The following is a 23857-nucleotide window of genomic DNA, read 5'->3' as shown; positions in this document are numbered from 1 at the left end:
CTCTCTTCATTGTCATTTACCAATTAAAGAACTGAGGCCCAAACTAAAGCCCCTCACTCAGGAAGGGACAAGCAGCCCCCTTGATTTGGGCCTTCGAAAGAAACTCCTGCTGTCCCCGGCCCACTGCCTGAGGCACTCTCCCTTGCAAGCCCACGGGACCATAGCACCCCTCAACCCAAAAGCTGGGGTTTGTTCCTCAGACTTCCTCCTCCTCAGAAACAGCAGTCTGTCTTGACTGACTCCTACTTGGACTCCTTTAGTCTCTTTCTGGGATAAATGAGGCCTTCAGGGAACCTCAGAATGGGCCATGAATTCTCTCAGCTGAGAGGGCCCCCATGGCCCACGAGGAACTTGGCCAGTCCATCCTTGCCTGGCAGCGCATTCTTCAAAGACAAGGCAACCAGGGGAGATGTGTGGAAAACCCAGCAGTCTTTGTCAGTCAGAGATAAATTCCTCAGGGAGACCTGTGTAGGTCCCATGGGCATAGCTGGTGTTCTTTCATTTCTCATGACAGGGGGCAGAGTGTCTTGTATTCAGCAAACCACTAAATGTGAACTGTTGTGATTTCTACATCTCCCTCACATGGCTGCTGGTTTCTGCCTTCTAAAGTTCATGGCCCATGGGTTGGGATTCAAAAGTCTAGGAATCAAAGAATTTTCTAAGTTTTGTTCATACCAATTCCAATGGAGGCAAATGTGTTTATTGAAGGCTTACTCAGCCCTATCACTTGCCAGGACCACGACCTTCAGCATAGAGGTTTAACTGCTCTGTGCCTCAATTTACCCCTCTGGAAAATAGGTGACCTACCCCATGTCACAGGTTTAGTGAGGATTAACTGGCATAGTGCATATGAAGTGCTTAGAAGGAGCTGTGTAAAGAAACACAAGCTCCTCCCTGCCCCTCGCCCCCCTTGTACACTGCTAAGAGCCTTCCTCTTCCTCTTCATGCAGCCTCTGAGTGAGGTTGTCTCTCAGATGCCCATCTTTCATCACAGATGCCATGGCTTGGCCCATCCAGTGCCCTTGAAACATTCTGTAAGGTCAGGTCTCAGAGGTCCTGCTCTGTCCCTTCCCCTGGGCTCCAGCTTTACCCATTCCCTATATTCAGGCTGTCACAGCTGACCCAGAGACCAAGACAGTTATTAGAAGGTTGGTGGCTCTACATTCTGATCCAACTGGCCAGCCCAGTTCTTCCTCTGAAGAGGCCAGGGCCTGGATGGGGTGATGAGCAGGTCCCGGACATGGGGTATCTTTGGGGTGCAGGGGGCCTGGGGCCAGACTTTTTGACTGGTCCCAAACGTGACAGCTGCTATGTCCTCGAGAGCATGTTGTACCCCCAACCGCACAGATTTGGTTTAAAAAGTGACAGGTAAGAGTGACAAGTATCAAGAGTCCTGAAGTGCCGCTGGGTGGGATGCAGCCCTGAAAGTGGGAGGAAAGAGCACCCTGAGTTCAGAATCCAGGCTTCCCTTCCTCAGAGTCCTAGCCCTTGCCTTTTTACATTGACAGCCATGTTTGCCACCACTTCTGCTCCTGCCATGGACCCCCACCCCCACCCCCTGATGGCTGGGACGCAAGAGTGGAGAAAAGCAAAAGGAAAAAATCAGAGCTCCCCACCCCTGCACCTATGCTCTGCGTTGTAGGAGTTCCCAGTTTCACTGCTCTGACCAGAACCAGAGGGTTGCTTCTGTATTTCTTCTGTATCTCTCACCAAGCACTGACTTGAGGTGTCAGGCTATGCTAAGTCTTGCTCAGCAGAGACCCAAGTACAAAATATGTCCCATTCATGACCAGTTTGGTGGTCCTTGGACTCCTGGCTCCCCAGGCCCCAGTCCACTTGCTGGTACTTACTGTTCAGAGACTTCAGATAGCTGCAACATGTACTCTGTCCAGGTTTTATACCCAGGGAGGGAGAGAGACAGCCTTGTGTTTACTTCATCCTACCTGGAACTGGAACATAATAAGATTTTAAAGACTTATTGAGTTATAAAAGCCTTGGTCCTTCTCCTGCCTCCAAGAGGAAGGAGACAAGTCCTGGCTGATTGTCAGATTGTCCTGCGTCCTCCTGAAAACACAATCACACCGATTCATGTATTCATCCTCTTAACAAATATTTCTTGAGCACCGGTTCTGTCTATAGCAGGCCCCTTCTAGACACTGAGAATTTAGCAATGAAAACCAGACAAATCCACTGCCAGACAAAGTAGTCAGAATATAAACAAATAATTAAATATATAATAGGTAGGCGATAAATACTATTGTGCAAAATAAAGGAACACAAAAGAATGGGAGTGCTTCTTTATAAAGGGTGGACAGGCAGAGCTTCTCTGAACAGGTAATGGAATCTAAGGAGAAAGTAGAAAAAAAGTAAGCTCTCTAAATATCTGAGGCAGAAGTATTCCAGGAAGAAAAAGTTGCCAAGACCCTCTGAGGGCAGACAGAGCATGGCTGGTATGTCTGAGGAATAACAATGGGCCTATGTAAGTGAGCAGGAAGCGCAGGGCAGGGAGGCATGCTGTTGGCTGGCTGGGGCTGGAGGCCATGGGAGAGATCACATGTGACTGTGAAGGCCATTGTTAGGACTATGGGTAGTGTGGAATTTGACACAGAGGAGTGGCCTTATCTGACTTATAGTTTAACGGATCAGTCTGACTGCTGTTTTGAGAATAGATTGGGATTAAGGGAGTGGGGGCCAAGAAGAAAGCAGAAAAACCATCTAGAAGACTATTGAAATAATTCAGGAGAGACAAAACCATGTATTTATTGGTCCAGGGGGGGTCTGATGGAGGAAGCTAGAAATGGTTGCATTCTGAATATATGTTGAAGGTAGAGTGGACAAGAGCTGTTGACAGGGGGTTTGGATGGAGAGAGAAAGTGAATAATCAACTTGGAGTTGCTATGGAGACTATTTGGCAATCACCCTGCTGACCCAGGGATCTCCTAAGCCAGCATCCCTGACATCATGATGTTCAGCCACTTAAGGAATACTCCCTGGGAGTGAGGATTCACTACCTCACACAACAGCCTTACCCAGCCCCTTATACTTTCTTATATTCCCTCAAAGCCATGTCCTTGTGTCTTTCTCTTACTGCTTCCAAAGCACTACAAGGCAGGTCATCATACCTCCCACAGACAATCCTCCAGATTCCTGGCAGAGGTGTGCCTAGCCTCTCCCTCCATTCATATTCCCCATCAGTGCTGTATTTCGGTCCCTCTGGACATTAACAAATCCCAGGAGCAAGCAGCTCTGGGTGTTCTACTAGGTAGAGCTCCTTCGGGGAACATAGTTCACAAATTTTGGTAAATGATTCATATTCAGGCCACAAATCTAAATTTGGAAAATGGACTCTTCACCATCCTTTTTCCGGGTGGGGAGAATTAGAGAGTTAGCTTTAATCTTGCTTCCTTATCACTGAGAAAACCAAAGCAACTAAAAGTGTGCTTCCTTAGACCACCTGTCAGCATCCATTTCCACACTCTCTTTTCTTGACCATTGTAGTAATGAGCTAGCTGTGCTCCTACCTCAAACTAGTTCCTCCACTTTTCTACTATATCCCACCTCTTTCCCCATGTTCAAGAACATTGGAGTCCCTGAAAATTGGAGGGAACAATGGAGTAGAACTAATATATTAAAAGCAGAATTCAGGGGCACCTAGGTGGCTCAATCATTAAGCATCTGCCTTCAGCTCAGGTCATGATCCCAGGGTCCTGGGATCAAGCCCCGCATTGGGCTCCCTGCTCAGTGGGAAGCCTGCTTCCCTCTCTCTCACTCCCCTTGCTTGTATTCCCTCTCTTGCTGTCTCTCTCTCTGTGTGTGTGAAATAAATAAATAAAATCTTAAACAACAACAACAAAAAGCAGAATTCAAGAACCCTTATAGAAATAGGAGAAAACCTAAATTTATGTAAAGGTCAAGGTTGCACCTGGGAAAATTGAGAATGATCAACTCACAGACAAAGCCTACCCAATTATTAGACTTTAAAGACAAAGTCTTTAAATACTCATACTCAAGGCCTCCAGACACATTAGCCACAATACCTAAAAGAGTATGCAAATTGTATTGGCATCAGGATATTTGAGAGCAACACGCAAAGCAAGACAAGAATGGAGCATTATTTTCGGATAACCAAAAGAAAGGAAGTAAGTTGTAAGCCAAGGACTTTACATGCTGCATAGCTATCATTCAAGGCTATTGAAAAATTATATATACAAGGAGTGAGAGAAATCTGTACACATGAGCCCTTCTGAGATAACCTGCTAGAGGATGGATTCTATCTGATCAAGAGGTGACTGGTGAGGGGAACTTCTGGCAAGAATGATGGCAAGTATGTGGTATATTTAAAGTATATTTAGAGCATGTAGATCTAAAAGTTAAACAAGGATCAGGGGCAAAGGTGGAAAATAACTTGTAAATGGCTTATGTTCTGACCAAGTAGAAAGAATGTAACTTAAAACTTGAGCCAGGAAGGAAGACAGACAAAGACCAAACTAGAATAAGGTCATTGCTCCATAGAAACAGATAGGAATCAAATGATACCATTTAGAATCAGCAATCTAGACAGTTCAGATAGTTCATAGTTAAGTGATAAAAAAGGTAAATCAGGATATTTTAAACGATATCAATACAAAGATTACTATTAGAGCAAATATGTACACTTCTGTAAATATCAAAGCAATTTTTATTAAAAAAAAAAGCAAAGGAGACATAGAAAAAAACAAAGTAAATATAACATAAAATTGATACCAATATAGTCATATCAATAAATTTGAAGGAGATTAACTTGTTCAGTAAAAGAAATAGATTTTCAAAATATCTTACGGAGCAAAACACCAGTTTCTTCTACATATAGAAGAAATATTTATTTGTTTGTTTATTTGTTATATTTATTTATTTTTTAATAATATGGAATGCTTCATGAATTTGTGTGTCATCCTTGCGCAGGGGCCATGCTAATCTCTGTATCATTACAATTTTATTATATGTGCTGCCAAAGAGAGCACTAGAAGAAACATTTAAAACAAAGTTATTCAAAGGCTAAAAGATAAAAGAGAATAGGAAAAGTCACACTAGCTAAATAGAACAATTCGAAAGAAGGGTAGCAAACTTAATATTAGTGCAGAATTTAGGCCAAAAAGCATGAAATGAGACAAATAAAAATATAATGCAAAAAGCCACAAACTACAATAAAATATATCAGTTATTAATATCTACGTACCAGATTACACAGAAACCACTTCTCCATGAAATGGAAATGACAGCAATGCGAGGAAAAATAGAAATAATAATGATAAGACAGTTTTACATACCATTCTCAGGCCAAGAAGGGCATGTGAACAAAAAATAAGTATGAATAGAGAAGACTTAACCAACATTAACGATAAATTAGATTTCATAAATATGTACTAAATGCTATACCCTTCAATAAAGAATATGCTTTCGTCTCAAGCAGACATGAAATATTCATCAAAATTGATCATATATTATATCACAAGGGAAACATAAATAGGTTCCATAGTAGGAATATTACAAACTGAATTCTCTGATCACAAAGCAGTAAAAGTAGAAATAAAAAGCAAACATTGAAAAAGCCCTTCCGAAGATGGAGAAAAATGGACCAACTTCATTCTCCTTACTAAAACAATTACAAAAAGTCTGAACAAAATATATGAAACAATACCAGGACCAAACCATGAAGGACAGTGATCCTGAAGACTTGGGAACAAATGAGATCTACAATTTTCTCAGTTTAGTGCCTGGAAAGGGTTTTAGGCCCAGTGCAGGGAGTCCAGTGGACTGCTGCCTGACTTGAGAAGCTGAGAGTCTGAGGGGATCAAGGGAACTGCAGTTCACAGGACAGAGTATGAGAGAGAGGAGAGCTGCAGAGGGTCCCTCTCAGGTATTCAAAAGAATGCTGGTCAGCACATATGTGTGAGGAAACCCCCTGTCTCAATCCATTCGGGCTGCTATAATAAAATATCATTACCTGGCAGCTTATAAACAACAGAAATCCATTTCTCACAGTTCTGGAGGCTGGAAGTCTGGGATCAGGTGCGGACATGGTTGGGTGAGGGCCCTCTTCTGGTGGCAGACTTCTTACTGTAGCTCTCACATGGTGGAAAGCAGGGAGCTTTCTGAAGCCTCTTTCATAAGGCTAACTAATTCCACTCATGAGAGTTCCATGCTCATGACTTAAGCACTCCCCAAAGGCCCTATCTACTAATCCATCATCTTTGGGGGCTAGGATTTCAAAATACGAATTTTGGGAGTGAAACACACATTCAGACCATAACACTACCCAAAACCACAGAGAGAACCTCCTGAAAGGATCAGCAGAAACACTGATGGGTAATCTCACAGGGCCAAGAGTAATGTCTGCTCCAAGTATAGGGGCCTGTTTGGCCAGAGGGAGCCATTTCATTGTGGGCTTGGTTTAACCCTGCCCCTCCCGGAGGAACTTGCTTGCAGGCCCTGGATATGGGGGCGGGCCAGCCGAAGGGAGACATCCAATCAGTGGGGCATGCATATATTTGCTATGGTGAATTGGAATTCAATTGGCCACCCGTATTGCTGACCGAGCGTGACTGTGCAGTTTTCCCTGTGTGTTGCAGTTTCATTGGCCACCTGTGTGTGGGCCAGGCTCAACCATCTGTATAAAGGTTAGTCTGTGAGGCTGGGGTGGAGTTGTAGGAGTAGTTGTAGGGGGGTAGTGATAGCATCGGGAGCAGTGTCGTCTGGAGCGTGGGAGCAGCATCATCAGGAGCGTCGGGATTGTTGGGAGCATCATGAGCCTCCCTGGGGAGCGGCCTCCCCAGGTAAGGGAAATTGTCGGGGTCGGTGTCCTGGTCATCATTGGGGTCGGTGTACTGGTCATCGTCGCCTTTTTGTAAGAGACAGGCCCCGACTGGTCAGTTTGATTTTTGATGCTTGGCGCGAAATAAAGCTTTGCTTAACTTTCACTTTGTGTCGGTCTCGTTCCTTTGATCACGGACCCTAACACAAGCAGCTGAACTAGAAAAGCTCATACTTCATGTAGAATTGTGTAGAGTACTCATAAGGATCTTGCCTCAAAGGTGGGGGATAATTAGACCTAGACTAAACACTGCTTTGGCTCTATCTGACAAATCTTTAATGTAAAACCTGAAAGGACTGAACTCTTTCCAAGTAACCTAACTGTATCTCAGAACAAAGCCCAGGGACAAGTATACATTTAAATTCATAATGTCTAGCATCCAATAAAAAATTACCTGGCACGTAAAAAAGCAAGAAAATGTAACCTATAATGAGGAGGAAAGTCAATTAATTAAAACCAACCAGAACTGGACACAAATGTTAGACGTAGTGGAGACATTTAGATAGTTACTATAACTGTAACCCATATGTTCAAAAAGTTAGTATATTGACAAAGAAGATGCAAAAAAGATCCAAATTGAATACTTAGAGAGGAAAACTACAAATGCTTGATGTGAAAGACACACTGGATGGGACTAAGAACTCAGATTAGCACTGGAGAGGAAAAGATTAGTGAATTTAAGATACAGCAATAGAAACTAACCAAAGTGAAATATACAGGAAAAAAATAATAAAAAAGAAAATGAAAAGAACGTCAGTGAGCAGTAGGACAACTTCATGCTGCCTATTATACCTATAATTGGAGTTGCCAGAAGAGAGGATATAAAAGGGAGATATTTTTTAAAAACCTGAAGAAATATTGGCTTAAAATACTTGAAACATGATAAAAGCTATTAGGTCACAGACTCAAAAAGATTAACAAACCCCAGGCACAAGAAACACAAAGAAAACCACTCTAAGCCAAATAATAAAATTACTGAAAACAAGTGATAAAGAGAAAACCATAAAAGCAACCAATGGAAAAGACACCTTACATAAAGAAAAAAAAAAAAAAAAGACTAGGGCACTAGCAGATTTCTAGTCATAAACAATGCAAGCAAGAAGATAGTGAAGCAACATCTTTAAAGTAATGAAAAAAATAAGCTGTCAACCTAGAATTCAATATCCAGTGAAAGTATCTTTCAAGAACTAATGCAAATAAATAGTTTAGACATTCAAAAGCAAGAAGAATTCATGCCTGCAGAGCCACACTACAAGGTTTGTTGAAGAAGTCTTTCAGGCAGAGGAAAATGATACCAGATGGAAATAAAAAATTTCACAAAAGAATAAAGAGCAGTGAAAATGATAGCTATATGGATAAACATGTAAGATTTTATTGTTATTATTTAAATCTCTTTAAAAATAGTTATATTTAAGAGAAAAACTTTGCCATGTAAAGTTTATAATATATGTGGAAATGAAATGTATGGCAGAGATAGCATAAAGGCTACTAGGAATTAAATGAAATATACTATGGAGAGGTTGCTTCCTGTAATATAATGATGTAGTATAAAATCACTTAAAAGTAAAATGTGATAATTTAGTGATGTATACTATAAGTCCTGAAACAAACACCAAAATGGCAAAACAAAGAATTATAGTTCATAAGCCAATAAAAGAGAGAAAATGGAGAAAAATGTTCAATTAATTTAAAAGAAAGCAAGATGAAGAGGAAATAAAAGCCAAGAACATATGGGATGAATAGAAATCAATCTGTAAGGTGGTATACTTATATCTAACCATATCAATAATCTCATTAATGTAAATGGTCTAAACACCCAATAAAAAGGGATTGTTAAAATGGATTTAAAAAAAAGCAATCCCTACTATCATTGCCTACACAAAATTCACTTTAAATATACAGACACAAATAGATTAAGACAAAGATATGGGGAAAGCTAAACTGCTATGACTAATCAAAAGAAAGCTGGAGTGGCTATACCAATATGATACTAAGTAGATTTCAGAACAAAGACTATTGCCAGGGATAAAGAATGTAATTTCATATGATAATCAATCGAGAGGCTGTAGCATAATTTAGAATCAGAATATAAGCTGTTGATTAGGTAATAGTATTGTATAGATGTTAACTTTCCTAACTGATAACTATTCCATGCTTATAAAAGAGAATTTCCTTATTCTTCGAAAATTGCTAATTATGAAGAAGTAAACAGGCACAATTTTATGCAACTTACTATCAAATAAGACAGAGATAAAGCAATATAACAAAACTTTAACCATAAATAGATCTGCTTAAGCATACTTAGAAAATCATGTACTATTATTATAACTTTTCTACAAAATTTACAACCAACACAAAATAAATGTTAAAAAATTATATTCACATCACTCCCATAGAAGTCCCTATTCAAAATAAGCATCCCAATGTCTTTATTTCAAAGTACTTCTTAAGTTCTAATATGAAATATTTATTAAAGTTTATTATGAATCTGCCTCCAAAAAAAATACAAGCTCTCAGGAACAGAAATCTGCTATTTTGTACAGTGAGATAATCCTGCATTTCTAGAACTATACCTAGCACTTAGTAGATGTCAGAATTAATTTACTTGAATGAGAGAATAAATATCCAATAAACAACTGGATAAAACAGGCTCTAGAGTCAGATGATCTGTGTCCAAATCCTTATTCTTAGTGTTACTGGATGCAACATGGGCAAGTAACTAAGCTTCTCAGAAACTTAGCTCCTAACGAGTAGTTACCTATAAGAGAAATAGAGAGTGTGAAATCAGCAAAAATGGTGGAGTATGGAACTCCAAAAGTCTGTTCTTCCACAAGAGCAATGAATAAACTGACAAAAAAAAACAAAAAAACAAAAAACCTGTGAGAATCAACATTTACAGGACTCTGGAATCTAATCAATATCATACAGCAAGCACAGGAATGATCAACTGAGAAAAACACATATGAGACTCAATGAAATGTGACATTTAACCTACCTGGTACTATCTCCCACTCCCCAGGTTGGCGGTGGCCTGACAACAGCAGCCGGTACATACCTGGCACCAGAAGGAACAGAACAGACCCAGTTCCAAACAACTATAGTTTTTGTTTTGACCTGTCTGGTGGCTTCTTGAAGAACTGTCTCAAAAAGCTTGTTCTATTTCACCTAACTCAGAACTATCCCAGGGTTGAAGCAGCTACCCAGGGAGAATTAGTCAAAAATACTTAAAATCAAGTGTGTTAGCTGCTGCTTCCTCAGGCAAGGACTAACAGCTAGGGGAAACAATAGTCTAAACTAAAAAGCCTGGGAAGGAAAGGCTGGAAAATGAAATTCTTTAAAGAAAGAAATAGAAATTCTTTTAAGAATAAGTATTTTGGAATGCTGCCACATATCTCTGGGAATCTAGAAGGCAATACACACACACAGGGCTGGGAACATGCTCAGAAAACACTTGAGGAGGCCCTAAGCTCTTGTCCCTGGCTGATCTCTGGGCTCTGCACAAGCAGGAAGTGAAGGCTAAGGTAAAGTTGTAAAATGTCTGGCTGAGTATTGAATGCATGTCCCAACGCGTGCACGCGCGCGCGCGCACACACACACACACCACACCACCCAGTAAAACTAGGAGGGTTTTTGTTTTTGTTTTTGTTTTGTTTTAGTTCCAAGTATCTAAGGAAATTTCTGTGAAATCACTAGCTGACCATAAATCTAACAGAAAAGACTTTAATGATCACACATTATGAAGGATACAAACTATACAAAACCAGTCGAAAAAAGTAATGAAATAAACAACAACAAGGAAAATGCAAATCAAAACCACAATGCGATACCACATCACACCTACTAGAATGGCTATAACCTTTTTTTTAAAAGATGAAAATAACAAGCATTGATAAGGAGAAACCAGAACCTTCATATGTTGTTGGTAGGAATGTAAAATGGTATAGCCACTGTGGAAAGCATTTTGGCAGTTCCTCAAAAAGTTAAACACAGAATTGTTACATGACCCAACAATTCCATTCCTAGGTATATATAAAAAAAAAAAAAATTAGAAACAAAAATGTGCCCACAAATGTTGATAGTGGAATTATTCATAATAACAGAAAAGGAGAAACAACCCAAATGTCCACCAATGTGAATGGATAAACAAAATAAGGTACATGTATGCAATGGAATGTTATTTGGCCTTAAAAAGAATGAAGCACTGATACATGCTCCAGCATGGAGAAACCCTGGAAACACTATGTTAGGTAAAAGAAGCCAGACACAAAAAACCACATGTTGTGTGATCTCATTTACACAGTGTCCAGAATAGACGAATCCATCAAAATGGAAAACAGATCAGTGTGTTGCTCAAGGCTAAAGAAAAGAATAGTGACGGTTTAGTATGTATGGGACTTCTTTTAAGGGGATGGGGTGACAAAACGTTCCGGAAACCAGTTGTGGTAATGGTTGCACAAGGTCATGAATATAGTAAAAGCCATCGAATTGTACACTTTAAAGTGGTTAAGGGGGTGAACTTTACGTTATGTGCACTTTTGAAAAAGGCATGTGGGATGCTCAGATATGATGATGCATTCTGAATTTTCCAGGAGGGAGTCTTTCAAGATAAGTGGCCAGTAAATATTAACACCTGAGCCGCCTCCAACTAGCCTCTAAGGCATTGTCCTCCTCTCATCGGTCAGGGTCATTCTCATCAGCTCAGCCACCCCCTCCCCTTGGCTAGACTTGATGCTAAGGGTCTGAGTGAGAACCGGGTTCCCCAGGCCCTGAAGCAGGGGAGAAAGGAAGCGGGGGACAATGGCCAAGCTTTCTTTAGGGGTTTGGGGCCCCAGGAGCTGGATGAGGCTGTCAAGCATTCTCTTTAATGAGAAGTCTTCGGTTGGTTGGAAAATGCCTGAAATAGACGTTAGGAGGGTGGGAATTGCAGCTCTGCCCCTAACTCTCGTGAGACGGCAGGCCAAGTGCCTTCTGGATGGTGCTTTCCTCCGAGGCAGGATGAAATGGCAGCGAGGACTCTGGGAGCACACAGCCTGTGATTCCACGGCCTGGTAAATATAAAGCAAAGGACACTGCCCTCGGAGACTAGACCGGGGCGGACCCCCGTTCCGGCGTGCCCGGGGCTCCCTCCCCTCCCACCTGCTCACCACTTTCACGAGAGCAGCTTTCCTCGGAAGCCAGCACAGCCCTCTCGCGTCCGCGAACGTGACCCACGACGGTCGGCGGGAGCGCGCCGGGGGAGGAGCGCGGCCTCTGATTGGAAGAGGGACGCGGGGGCGGGGATACGGGCGTGGCCAACGGCAGGAGCGCGAGCCATTGGCGGTTAATTTTCCGCAGCGCCCTGCTTAGTATCTTCAAGATGGCTGTGAGTTGACTTCGTAGCTGACAGACCGGTTTAGAAGCACCCTCCACCCCCAAGGAAGATCAGAACTCCTTTAAGGATGCAGGAAATTCCCCGAGGCCCAGGTTTTGGGGAACTGGGATCTCCCTCGCTTATCCCAGGTTGGTTACAGACGTTGCGGCCTTTGTCCCCAAGGCCACCTCTCTGTCCTGGGGACGCGGCCCCGCGCTGCCTGACTGCCGGCCGCGGGCCGCTCAAAGCCCGTGCTGAGCCCCTCCCCTTGCCGCGGACTCCCCCTCGCATTTCCGTTTACCTGTGTATTGTGTCTCCCGTGGAAGGATGCCGTCCCCCCTTCCCGAGGGGTCGCCGCCTGCAGGTGGGGGGAGAGCGCAGGATTTGGAGAAGCCAGAGGAGCCTGGTGGGGCTGCTGCCTGCGCGGCCCCCAGCCTGAGGCGCTGGGGGTGGGGGGTTTGCGGGACGTTCCTCCTCCTGCTTTTCGTCTCCCCTCCCTTTCCGCCGCGAGGGGAGGGGGCGTGGGTTGGACGGGAGTGCAGACCTTAGGCCAGGAGATCTCCTTTGCAAGGCAGGGTCTCCCTCCTACGCTGGGGGGCGGGGGGCAGTGGCGTGGGGAAGACAACACCCCGTTGCCAGCATGCCCTCTCACCTGAAACATGGCAGGATGGAAACACCGCCGAGGTCAGAGTCTCGGTAAGAAGGAGAGTGAGGGGAATATCTTTTGAAAACAAGTGGACTACAGATTACTTGTGGTTTTAACTTGTGGTTTTAACGGTGTGGGCTTTGCCCCCACTGCGGCCTTTCCGTGTATCGAGTTTCTCCTGATGTCCTTTTACTTTCACAGGACGGGCCACTGCCCATGATCGTCGGTCAAGCCATAACCAAGAGCATGGAGGCTGTTCGTGCACGTGGTCATCTTCTAGGAACTAGGAAGCCACCTCACAGCAGGACCATGCCCGGCTCCTCCTTTTGCAGACTTTACTGAAGTGTTAGCTCTCTGGAAAAGGATCTGCTAGTGGGACCTGGGGCTTTTGTTCCCTGTGCCATACTCCCCCTTCCCCTGGAAGTACTGGATTCAAGATATCCAGTACTCTCCCTTCATGGAGGAGGTTTGAGCTTCATTTCAGGCAGCAGGAGAAGACCTAGCCCTCAGGGGTCAGGGTTCCTTCAAAGGTCAGGGCTCACAGGACTCCTCAGTAGAGAGGGCTGGGCGTGAGCAGGAGCCCCACTGTAGGCTTTGGTATCAGTACAGAGGGTGGGTCCCTTCCCCTCATCTTTTCCCCCTTTGTCCCAGAACTCCGCTCAGACCCAAAGACTCTTCCATTTACCATCAACATGGAAACTTGGCTCTTCACTTGGGTATATTCTCCCTCTTTTGTGCATTATCTTGTTCCTCAAAACTGCCCTTCCGTGAAGGAGGCCTGTAGAGTCAAGGGGCCTGGCCAGACACCCAGAGGTGACTGGGCCCCTCAGACCTCAGTTGGTTGGGTAGACCAACTTAATAAAGGTTTTGTGTCCTTGACTGCTGGGACTTGTGATTGGTGTCCTGAATCAGAAGACTGAATAGTCCTTTTCTTTCCATCCAAAACCAGTGGACAGTGTTCGTGCCACAGAGAAGGGGGCAATGAGGGAAGGCAGGGAGGGCTATTAATAAAGGGTATCCCTGGCTCTCTCCACCTCCCTCTTTAAACAATGCTTGTTACTATGAAAGACCAGACACCAGTTGGTTTGCTAGACACCTGGCAGGTTTTTCTTTGAGCATCTGCCTTGTGATAAGGCAAGAACCAAAGGAACAAATTTCTCCATTGGAATGTCAGGTCACTAGGAAGGATGTAAAAGGGGGTAAATAGTGATTCATACTGAGGTCCTGGAATTTAATTACTTTTTTTTGACTTAGTTCTCCTAGTCCTTAATTAAGGATAAAGGGAGAATTAATAAGGAAGCAATTCCTGGTGGGACAAGGTTGTTGATCGAAGAGTACAGGTACCCCATCAGTGGGCCTGTGCTGTGCACCTGGCAGGTGGTGGGCAACTTTCCTGGGTCTCACAGTTGGTAATGAAAGTCCTCTCAGAAAACAAAGTATTCACTCACTGGGGCTTCAGAGGTTGCCCAGTGCCCTTCCCCCCTCTTCCTTTCTTGTTTTACCTGTGTGCCATGAAGACCAGAGCTGATTTGGCAAGAGAACAGATCTCCCTAAGACTCCCCACCTTGGGGGCCCTTGCTCTGTATTTTTCCACTCCAGTGAGGACCATGGAATATTCTGGGAGTTTTCTGTAATGACTCTGGGGTCTCCTACGGAGCAGGAATGGTACAAAGCTAGAGCCACAGTCTTCAAGCATGGAGCTCATTGGAGCATAGGGAATGAGTAACTGTGTTCTCTACCTTGGGGGACTTATAAATTAAAAGTATAGAATCAATTGTAATCAGAATAATACCACTTGACAGGGATATTGATGAGCAGAGGAGAGTTTATTTGGAGATCTCTGATCTTTCCAGCCCTGAGACTCTGGGCTTAATACCCATATAATAATCATTAGTGTTCTGTAATTTATAACAGTGTTATCATTGATCCAGGTCATTAATCATCATGAATTGGTGACTTCTCAAATGTTATGGGTTATTTGAGTAGCTATGAAGAGCTCTGTGATTTACAAACCAGGGGTTCCTTGGAGGTAGAGGGATACCATGGCCATTTTACAGATGAGGATACTGAAAACAGGAAAAAGATTCAGCTCCCTTGAAGGAGAGGGTCTGCAGTGCACTTGACCTGTTGGGCCTACTGGCTTATTCCTCCTACCCCCACATTTTAGAAAACAAAAGCAAAAAAAAGCAAATAGGGACTTGGGGCTTGTTTAATCCTCAGTTTTTCAGGATGTTTAAGGCCTTTGGGGAAGTCTTCTCTTTCTCACAGGCACTACTAGGACAGGCACAGAGAAGTCATTAAATATTTGTTCAATAGAGCTCTCCATGTCTTCCAAATTTTAATGTTATATTTTCATTTTTAACTCACATGATTCCTTCCAGGTGATTCACGGGGAGTCCTTCACTGTTCTTAGGTAAACTTGGGACAACTCCAATTATCAGGTGACTAATTACCCAGCTCTTCCCTGGGTAATTATATGACCCGCAGCAAGTTGTATCCTTTCCGTGTCTCAGTTTTCTCAGTGGTAAAATGGGTCTTCTAACCCTTGTGTCATAATCCTTGTAGGATTATGAGTAATAGCACATGAAGTATGCAAGATGCTTACTGCACTGTACAGAAAAATCACATGAGTTCCTCTTCCCTGCTTGGACAGCCCTTTGTATAATGGACTCTTCAACAAAGAGCTTTACTATTCATGGTGCCTCACAACCAAGAGAGGAGAGTCCTAAGTCTCCCCTTCCCTAGCTGCTTTATGGCCAACCCAGATTCCACAAAACTTTCTGAAAGACATCTACTCTTCTGTGCAACAGCTCTCAATAAATTTACCCTGGAATAATCTGGAAGGTCAGGGGCTCATCACCCTCAGTCACTCTCCACTCATGTGGTGTCCAGTCATGCCTTCATGAAGACCTAGAAGAGACAAGTGGATTTAATGGTGGGGCCATGCCCTAGAGCCTCCAGTATTCATGGAGAAGCCAGCCCTTTCTTCCTTTACTAAACCTTGATGTCCAGGTAGAGACACAGCCATGATTTCCCAATGAGCGTCTCTTCTTATACGGGGTCGGGAGTCTTTGCCTTCCCACAGGGAAGAAGAAGAGCCTCAAGACATATACAGTACAAACACCCAAATCCTGAAAACGACCTTGGTTTCTTGGTGGACCCGCTTGTCTCCTGGCTTCACTATGTAGAGGGCCCACAAGGATGCTCCAGATGGAGCCCCATTGCAGGCCTCTGCTCTCTTGACCTCTTCTGGATATAGATGGCAGTTGGGCTAGACCTATACCCTGGATTCACACAGCTGTCTCTTCCCAATTGTTCCTCTGATTCTACCTCTTACCTCTTCCCTACTCATGCTTGCCTGATCCCTCTCACCTCCCCCCTTCTTAACCAACAGTAGACCATGGTCTCTGACCCTGTTCCAGCTGACCTGGCACTGAAGGGCTGAGAGAGCCTTATGCCCATGGGGAATTCCTGGCAGAGTCACCCTTTTCAGCCCTATGCTACAGCTATCCAGGGCCCCATATCCTTTTTCACCTCTTCCAGGCTTGATTGTCCTTCCGCCATGTGGAGATTTTCTTTCTTTCTTCCGGTTGCCCTCTGGGCCTTACTTGTATTTTGCTGTAGCAGTACAGCCATCACTGCAGTGGCTGGGGGCAGTGGGGGGGCATATGGGGGTTGGGAGTGATGGGAACACATGTTCTGGGGTCTGAAGATTTCATTTGAGACCATCTTCTGCTCCATAAACTCTATAAGAACTTGGAAAACACAACTTGCTTTCTCACTGGTGGCAGCATTTAGGTCATTCCAGAGCCCAGTTGTTAGACTTTGGTTATTATGCCAGACTGAGGATAAAGGGTGAGGATAAAGGGTGAGCAGGGATCAGGGAAATGATAAGCAAGGGAGCCCAGGGTGCACTCGGGGATTTTCCAGGTCCTCCTTGCTGCTACTGGGACTGTAGATCTCGCAACATGAAGGAGCATCAGGGACTGCAGAGGCTACCATGTGCTTTATGCCCCTTTCTGGCCTCCTCTCTTTTCTCAGTGTCATGGAGACCAACAGTGATTTGGCAAGGGAGCAGCGTCCTCCCCCATGGAGATTTTCTCAGCCAAGGTCCTGGCTCTGTACCTAGTTTCCCATCATGATTTTGGCCACAGCACTTTGAGAGCGGCTTTTTGTCTGGCCTCTAGATTTCTTGTGAAGGCAGGAATGATGGCTCTGCATGGGCCCACCAGGAATATGGTGTCATAACCATCAGGTCTTGATCTGATTGGAGTATGGGGAGCCACTTCCTGCCTGGGATGAACTCTGAAATTCATCATGCACAATCTTGCTTGTAATAAGATTAATGACAGTTTTCATGGATATTGAACAGAAGATTCTAATCCCCATTGAGGGAGGCTAGAGGGGATGGCCCCTGATAGCTCTGGCAGCCCTAAGATTCTCTGAGTCTGAGATACCTAATATTGTCACTAATTCCCTGTAATTTATAATAATGTTTTCAACGATGCGTATCATTAATAATAATGACCGTTATCACTCTGCCTTTTCCAGTCTGATGTGTGATCTATTGAACTACATGGTACTTCTCAGGCATACTTACCAAAGTTGATACTTACCGTTGATACTTTACCAGGAAGGAAACCAGGGCCAAGAAAAGACTCTGAACCCAGCTCTTCCCACTAAAGGGCCCCTCACCCACCAGAACAATTGTATTTGCCTTGGGTTACTCGGGACCACCCCCCCCCCCACCAAGTTCTCTGCAACTGCCCCTCTTCCAGGACTCGTTGGCTTTTTCCATCCTACTTCCCACCACTCCTCCTCAAAAACTCCTGGGACAGCTAGTTGCCCCATTTACCCCTGCTTGCCCAGGTGCAGGATTCCAGTCCTGCCTGGTTCCTGTTTGGCACAAACCTCATCAATCCCCATGCCAGGTTCCTTTGGAACTTAAAATCTAATGAATTCTTCCAGCCAGAGGTGCCACCTGGGGCTTGTGGCCCTGACCAGTCCATCCATCCAGCCATCTCCTCCGGGATAGTAGGTTCCCCAGAGCTATACATTATCTTGAAATAAAAAATGAACCCATCTTTGCAAAATCAGAGATACAGAAACTAGCTCATGTCCCTGGCCCTCCGGGAAACATGTAAGGCCCTCAAGGGCATGCACAGTGTCCTTCACTTTTATTTTGATTTCTTTTTAAAACCAGGCACAGTGTGGGGCACACAGCAGGTCAGCAAATGCATGTTGAACACCTACAGCGCTGATTTCTCCACCTCTCTCACTTTTTCTACTGGGCTGCGTCTTCTCAAATTCAAGGTTCACACACCAGGATTCAGGCCTTTGACATGAAACCCAGCAAACTGTGTTTCTATTCACCTTTGCAGCTCTGCAGGTAACTCAGTGCAAATCCATTTATTGAATGTTTATCCAACTCTGCCACTCACTCACTGTGTGATGTGAGGCAAGTTATTTAACCCCTCTCTACCTTAGCTTCCCCAACGGGAATGTTAATAATACCTACTCCATTGTGTTGTTTTGATAATAAAGTGAGGTTACACCAAGCTCTTAGAACAGCACGTGGCACATAGGAAAATTCTCAATAATGTCAGCTATTATTAGCAATTTAATTTTGCAGTTCAATGTCCACTTGGAAAATGTTAATTTCATGTCAACCTAATGAAGGGATAAAACTTTCCCCATATTGGTCTGGGTAAATAAGGCAACTAGCCCATCCTGGGTAGACAGGCAGAATCGTATCCTCGAGAGTTCCCTGGAGGAATGGGTGGAATGTGATAGGGAACCAAGGAGGGAAACATTCAGAATTAGTAGGTATAACTCAATTCTTTACTCTCTTCTTCTTCATAACATTCCTTTTCCAACAGTGAACGAGATACCTGCCTCTTGTCAGGATGTGCCGAGTCGGTGATGGGGGCGTGAGGCTCTGTGGTTTTTTCTTTGTGAGAAAGTGGGAACAGTGTCAGGAAGTTCAGATAACAGAGGTAAGTACAGTTTGGGGAACAGGAGACACCTCAAATACAGCATAGGAGGTGTCAAGGGAAAGCGAACTCACCCCTGGTCAAGTCGCTGCTGGGTGGCCAGGGAGCACCAATGAACACATGGTACAGAGGAGGTGGTGAAAGAAGAGGGGGTGTGCTCATCATCACTTAAGCAGTTGGGCAGCTGGACAGAGCGACCTGAGGCCATGGGAGGCTGGTCAGTGGGCTGATTGGCTGCAGACCAGATGGGTTTGGGGATCCCATGGAGATGGGTGCAATTCCAGTTTCACTAAGAAACCAAGTGGGTGTCTGCAGGATGCACTGACATCTCAGAAAGGGATGAGATAATGAGATCTTCCTTGCCGCAGTCCCCCAGACACCAGCGCAAGGTGCTGGGGGAGAATAGTGGCTCTCATTCACCAGGAGCACATTCGGCTGTTGGCTAAAGGAGCTAGAAGCTCAAGGACCCCAACAAGAAGAAAATATCCAGGCAAGAGCCTGCAATCTGGATCATTTGCTTGGAGTCAGTGAGCTGAAGGAAGATGCCAAGAATCCAAAACAAGGACACCGGGCAAGATGGCTGGGTCCGTCAGAAGATGCTATGTGGCTATGATGGGCATCACAGGATAGCTCGAGATGCAAAGGCCAGCTCCCCTCTTCTGTCTGTTGGAGAGCATAGGAATTCCCTCTGCTAGAGCCTGTAGGGAAGGGAAATCCTGAGCCCTGTAGTAAACACTGGCTGGCTGTGATGTGGGAGACTTTAAATGAGATCGTGAAAGATCAGAAACGAAGATCTTGGGTTTAAAGCCTGAAAGCAACAACAACCAAAAAAAAAAAAAAAAAAAGCTATCTTTAAACTGTAAAGGCAGCAGTGTTCCATGTAGATGTTGGGAGAGCAACCTGGGTGGGTCTGATTCTATTCTGCAAAGGTAGCCTTGTCAGAACGAGTTTCCTGCTGCCAGCTGCATTACCGGAGCAGCTGGGTTTGAGAATCTAGGTGTGCTATTTAAAACCACGTGGTAGGGATTTGACTGCTGTCTGCCAAATCTTGTCTTCTGAGTAAGTGTGTCGATTTCAGCAGCAGCAGTTTGCAGAGAAGGCAGTGGCTGTAAGAACAGAGGAAGTCCCGCCTCGCTGGCTCAAGCCCTGAAACCCTCACTGCAGACACACAGAGAACAGAAAATAGAAGACACGCAAATACCCAGGCTGTGCTTCAGAAAAATCAGTACCTAGATACCTGGGGAGAAAAAGGTACTACTTGTCTTAGGAGGGGGAAGCCTGAGACAATGACCTTCCTTTTAACCAGTTGGAAATTATATCCCTTAAAAAATGTGCATAAATTCTTTTGGACTTTCAGCAGTGTTATGATGGCAAAATGAAAAGCATCTCCTTTGAGGGGAAACTGAGGAATGTCATTATCAAGAATTTCGGGAAAGGGCATTGGAGTATTTGTCAGAAAGCTTAATAATTCGGTTGGGCTCAGAGTGTATCAGCTACCTCTTCTCTGCAAAAGAGCAGAGAACGGAAGCTTCTCTCAATCAGGAAAGAAGATCTGGGTGGGCGAGTGCTTCTCCTGATAGGGACGAGAGTTTAGGGACAGGAAGTGGTGGAAAGATGGGGTTGGTCATTGGAGGGAGCTGGCATGAGGCTTTCTATCTTACAGGGATGAAGTCACAGGCTTTCAGGGCATGGGGCACCAGATGAGGCTGGGGGTGAAAGGCTATTAAGCAAGGGATCTTCTAGAAGTCTCCAGGCCAGGAGAAGGGCTGATCACAAGGGTGGTCTGAACAGGACCTTCTGAAGCCTGGGGGAGTCTTTCCTGTCAGGGGAGGGGAAGTGTTACACAGGCCAAGAAGCACCAGAAAGGCCAGTGTGAGGTCAGAGGAAACCACTTAACCAAGGGGCCCTTACTTGGAGTCAACACTTGAGAATTTTACCAGACCTTGAGGCCAAACCAAGAGCTTCCAGATTAGGCTATAAATCTGGGGACTTCCACCAGTCTAAAATACAATCCATAGGGGGGTGAAGGGAGGAAGAAAGAATAGGGGGTGATGTTATGGAAAGAGCTGAGGATCTGCGGCCAGACTTATTGCGTGACCTTGGGCAAGTTACTTAACCTCTCTTGGGCCTCAGGCCCTTCATCTGTGAAATCAGCATGAGAATATCTACTTTGAGAGGCTGAAGTGAGAAATATCTAATTAGTAGCAGCGCAGGACCTGGAAACTGTAGGTGCTCAGTAACTGTTAGCCTCCTTCCCCTTCCACAGGGTGTGCTGGCAAGTCAATCACTCTCTGTCTAGAGTTGCTCTGTCCCATACAGTGACCAGTAATGGCCACATGTGGCTCTCAAGCACTTTCAACCTGGCTAGTCTGGATTGAGAGCACACACTCGATTTCTAAAACTTTGGGGGCAATAAAACTCCCCTCCCTACCCCAAACTTAAAGGTCTTATTAACAATTTTATAGTGATCACACATTAAAATAATACTCTTTTGTATATATTGGATTAGATAAAATATATTATTAAAATTAATTCCACCTGTTTCTTCATACTTGATTTAATGCAGCCACTGGAAAATTTGAAATGACCATGTGGGTCACACTTTATTCCAGTTGGACAGTGCTAATCTAGCCACTAGATGTAGCTAGGGTTGGGAAGCTGTTTTCAGAGAAATTTATTCGTTTCTATACCTTGGGTTTATGCTTTGGTTTGTTGTCCCAAGTTTCCCCATGAAACAACCTTTTTGAAAAACTGTCATCCAAGGCTCAACCAAGATGGGTGGGAGGTGTCCGTGCGCCCCTAGTGGTTAAGTGTGGTGGTGGCCACAATACAGGAAAAAGGAGGCAGGGCAGGTCTGAGATACCAGGTGGGACAGGCAGGGCCTCTGAGGATGGACCATTCCTTCTTCGCCTGGAGCTTCCCTCCAGATCCCTCTACTGTTCTTTATTTCAGAAGACAACCCCATTCTCTCTTATTTCAGACGGCTCCCATCTTATATATGAACTTGGCAGGAAGCAGGCTCCCACTGGGCAGTAACAAACACAGGTGCAAGAGAAAATGCCACTTCAAAGCCACCTTCAGAAAACCGCAGTTTCCAGAGAAATGAACAGCAGACATTCACAGATATGAGAATGTTCTTTTTTTCTCTCTCCCAAGGAGTGTGGTTGGTTTTGTTTTTTAAACTGTACATTTTACTGTACATTTCTTTTTTAGCAAAGAAAGTTGGCATTTATATTCTGACCACATGGATGCTGCTTTCCAAAACTCCGAGTCAGAAACATGACAAACACAAGTGCAAGTACATATCATGTCATGACAGAGCTCGGGGCCACTGACTGAAATATATGGTTGGTTCCTCCCCTTCCGGTGTCCACCATTACCTTCTGGGTGTCCAAACCCAAAAGCAAAAAAAGAAAGGTGGTATTCCAGGTCACTTCCTCAATGGCTACATTTAGAAATACTGAACAAGAAAAGTTCAGGGAGGAAAAGGAGAGAAGAGAAACTTGGTCAGGGAAAGAGGGAGGGAGGGAGAGAGTTCTGTTCAAGTCACCCAATTCCATGGTTGCCACCGTGACTGGGAAGGCCTACACTTTGGCCCCAGGACTGGCCTAGAAAATTAACGTGTCTCAGGAAGAGACTGTCCTGGGCTACTAATGACCATCAGGACCAGAAGGGGACTGGGGAAGACGGAGAGTCAACAGAAAGAACAAGAATGAAGACAGGAGAGTGGAGGGAAGGTGAGAGAAGGCAGGAGGGGTAGAAGGGAGAAGGACAAAGACAAGGGATTTGGAGGCTTCTGGCCTCAAGCCAGAAGGCAATCTGCATAGACAGTTCCCCACCAGTTTCTTGTGTGTTCCAAGTGGGGCTGGATGCTGCCAGCTCAGTGCCAGGTCTGAGCCCATCAGAACCCTTCAGCAGAAGTAGACTCACCTAGACATTGTATGCAGTGTGGTTGGCAAGTGGAAGGAGGGAGAAGAACAGGAGGGAAGCTAGATCAATGGCAGAGACTCAGAAGTGCAAAGAATGGTTGGGGAGACCGAGAGAGAGGTAGTATGTTGGCAGGGAGGAGAAATCTGGAAGAGATGGAGACCAGAAGAGACAGAGATGCAGGGGAAAGTCCTCCAGATGTTTCTAGAATTGTTTCTCCCTGGCTACATGTCCTCTGCCCCTCTTGACATGGTCTGGGGTATGGGGGTTCATCCTGTGGTAGAAAGGAACCTAGGTGCACCTGCCCATCACCCTCTGTCATTTCCATGGATGGATGGATCTTCCTCAAAGCTGGCATCCAGGAAAGTCGTCCCCTATGTCCCACCCTGGGCCACCTTCCTCAGGAACAAACAAGGGATGGACTTTAGACACAGAAATGCCTGAGCCGGGGTGAAGACAGCATAATGAATTCCAAAAAGCATCCTAGGAGGTGGCCTTGGCACCTGCACTGACTTAGTCACTAGTTCACTGTGTGACCTTGGTCAAGTCCTGTATACTCTGAGGTGGGTGGGGGAGGGAGAGAGGGTTAAGGATGAGATGATTACAAACACCTCTTCAAACTTCAAAACTCTACCATTCTAAACAGATTCCGATTTCCCCCTCCCAAACCTCTAGAATTCTCCCTCTGTGTCAAGTAGGAAAAATAGGGATGCTCTACCAGCTTGTGCGGCTCGTGCTGCTGGTCTGGAAGCCATTACATCTAGAATCATGGAAGATTTCATTAGCCCTTTGAACTTGAGGGGCATCAAAGACTGGGTACAATCCAGTAGTTTGGGAGTTAAGAGACTGAGATCCAAAAAGAAAAGGGTCTTGCCCAAGGTGTTCAGCTGGTTACTCAGTGGTGGCTCTGGAACCTAAACTGAGAGCTTTGGACTCCAAATCCAGTGCTCCTTTTGCCACTCCACTCTGCTTTCCTCAAGAGAAGCCCTCTTGGCCCACCATAAGCTCATGGGGAATTTTGGTCCCAGCTTCCCCCCAAAAGAGGTAAAAATCTTACAGCAACTCCAGAAGTTTATGTCCTTTATACCCTT

At 44.7% G+C, this 23857-nt stretch overlaps 2 long non-coding RNA genes across 2 annotated transcripts; one reads left to right on the top strand and one right to left on the bottom strand.

Moving 5' to 3' along the window:
* Positions 1-705: 705 nt before the first annotated feature.
* On the bottom strand, positions 706-12052 carry LOC111147654. Its single transcript, XR_002640648.1, has 3 exons — positions 11995-12052; positions 1851-1949; positions 706-1421 (listed from the first exon to the last, which is right to left on the bottom strand). It is a non-coding gene; the product is annotated as an uncharacterized LOC111147654 (long non-coding RNA).
* Positions 12053-12196: 144 nt separating this feature from the next.
* Positions 12197-13725, top strand: LOC111147819. Its single transcript, XR_002640650.1, has 2 exons — positions 12197-12349; positions 13048-13725. It is a non-coding gene; the product is annotated as an uncharacterized LOC111147819 (long non-coding RNA).
* Positions 13726-23857: the final 10132 nt, after the last annotated feature.

Source organism: Enhydra lutris, unplaced genomic scaffold (genome assembly GCF_002288905.1).
Source record: "Enhydra lutris kenyoni isolate GAN:26980312 unplaced genomic scaffold, ASM228890v2 scaffoldscaffold17, whole genome shotgun sequence".
Taxonomy (NCBI): domain Eukaryota; kingdom Metazoa; phylum Chordata; class Mammalia; order Carnivora; family Mustelidae; genus Enhydra; species Enhydra lutris.
The sequence above is the reverse complement of the archived record's forward strand: the minus strand, read 5'-3'. Positions and strand labels throughout refer to the sequence as shown.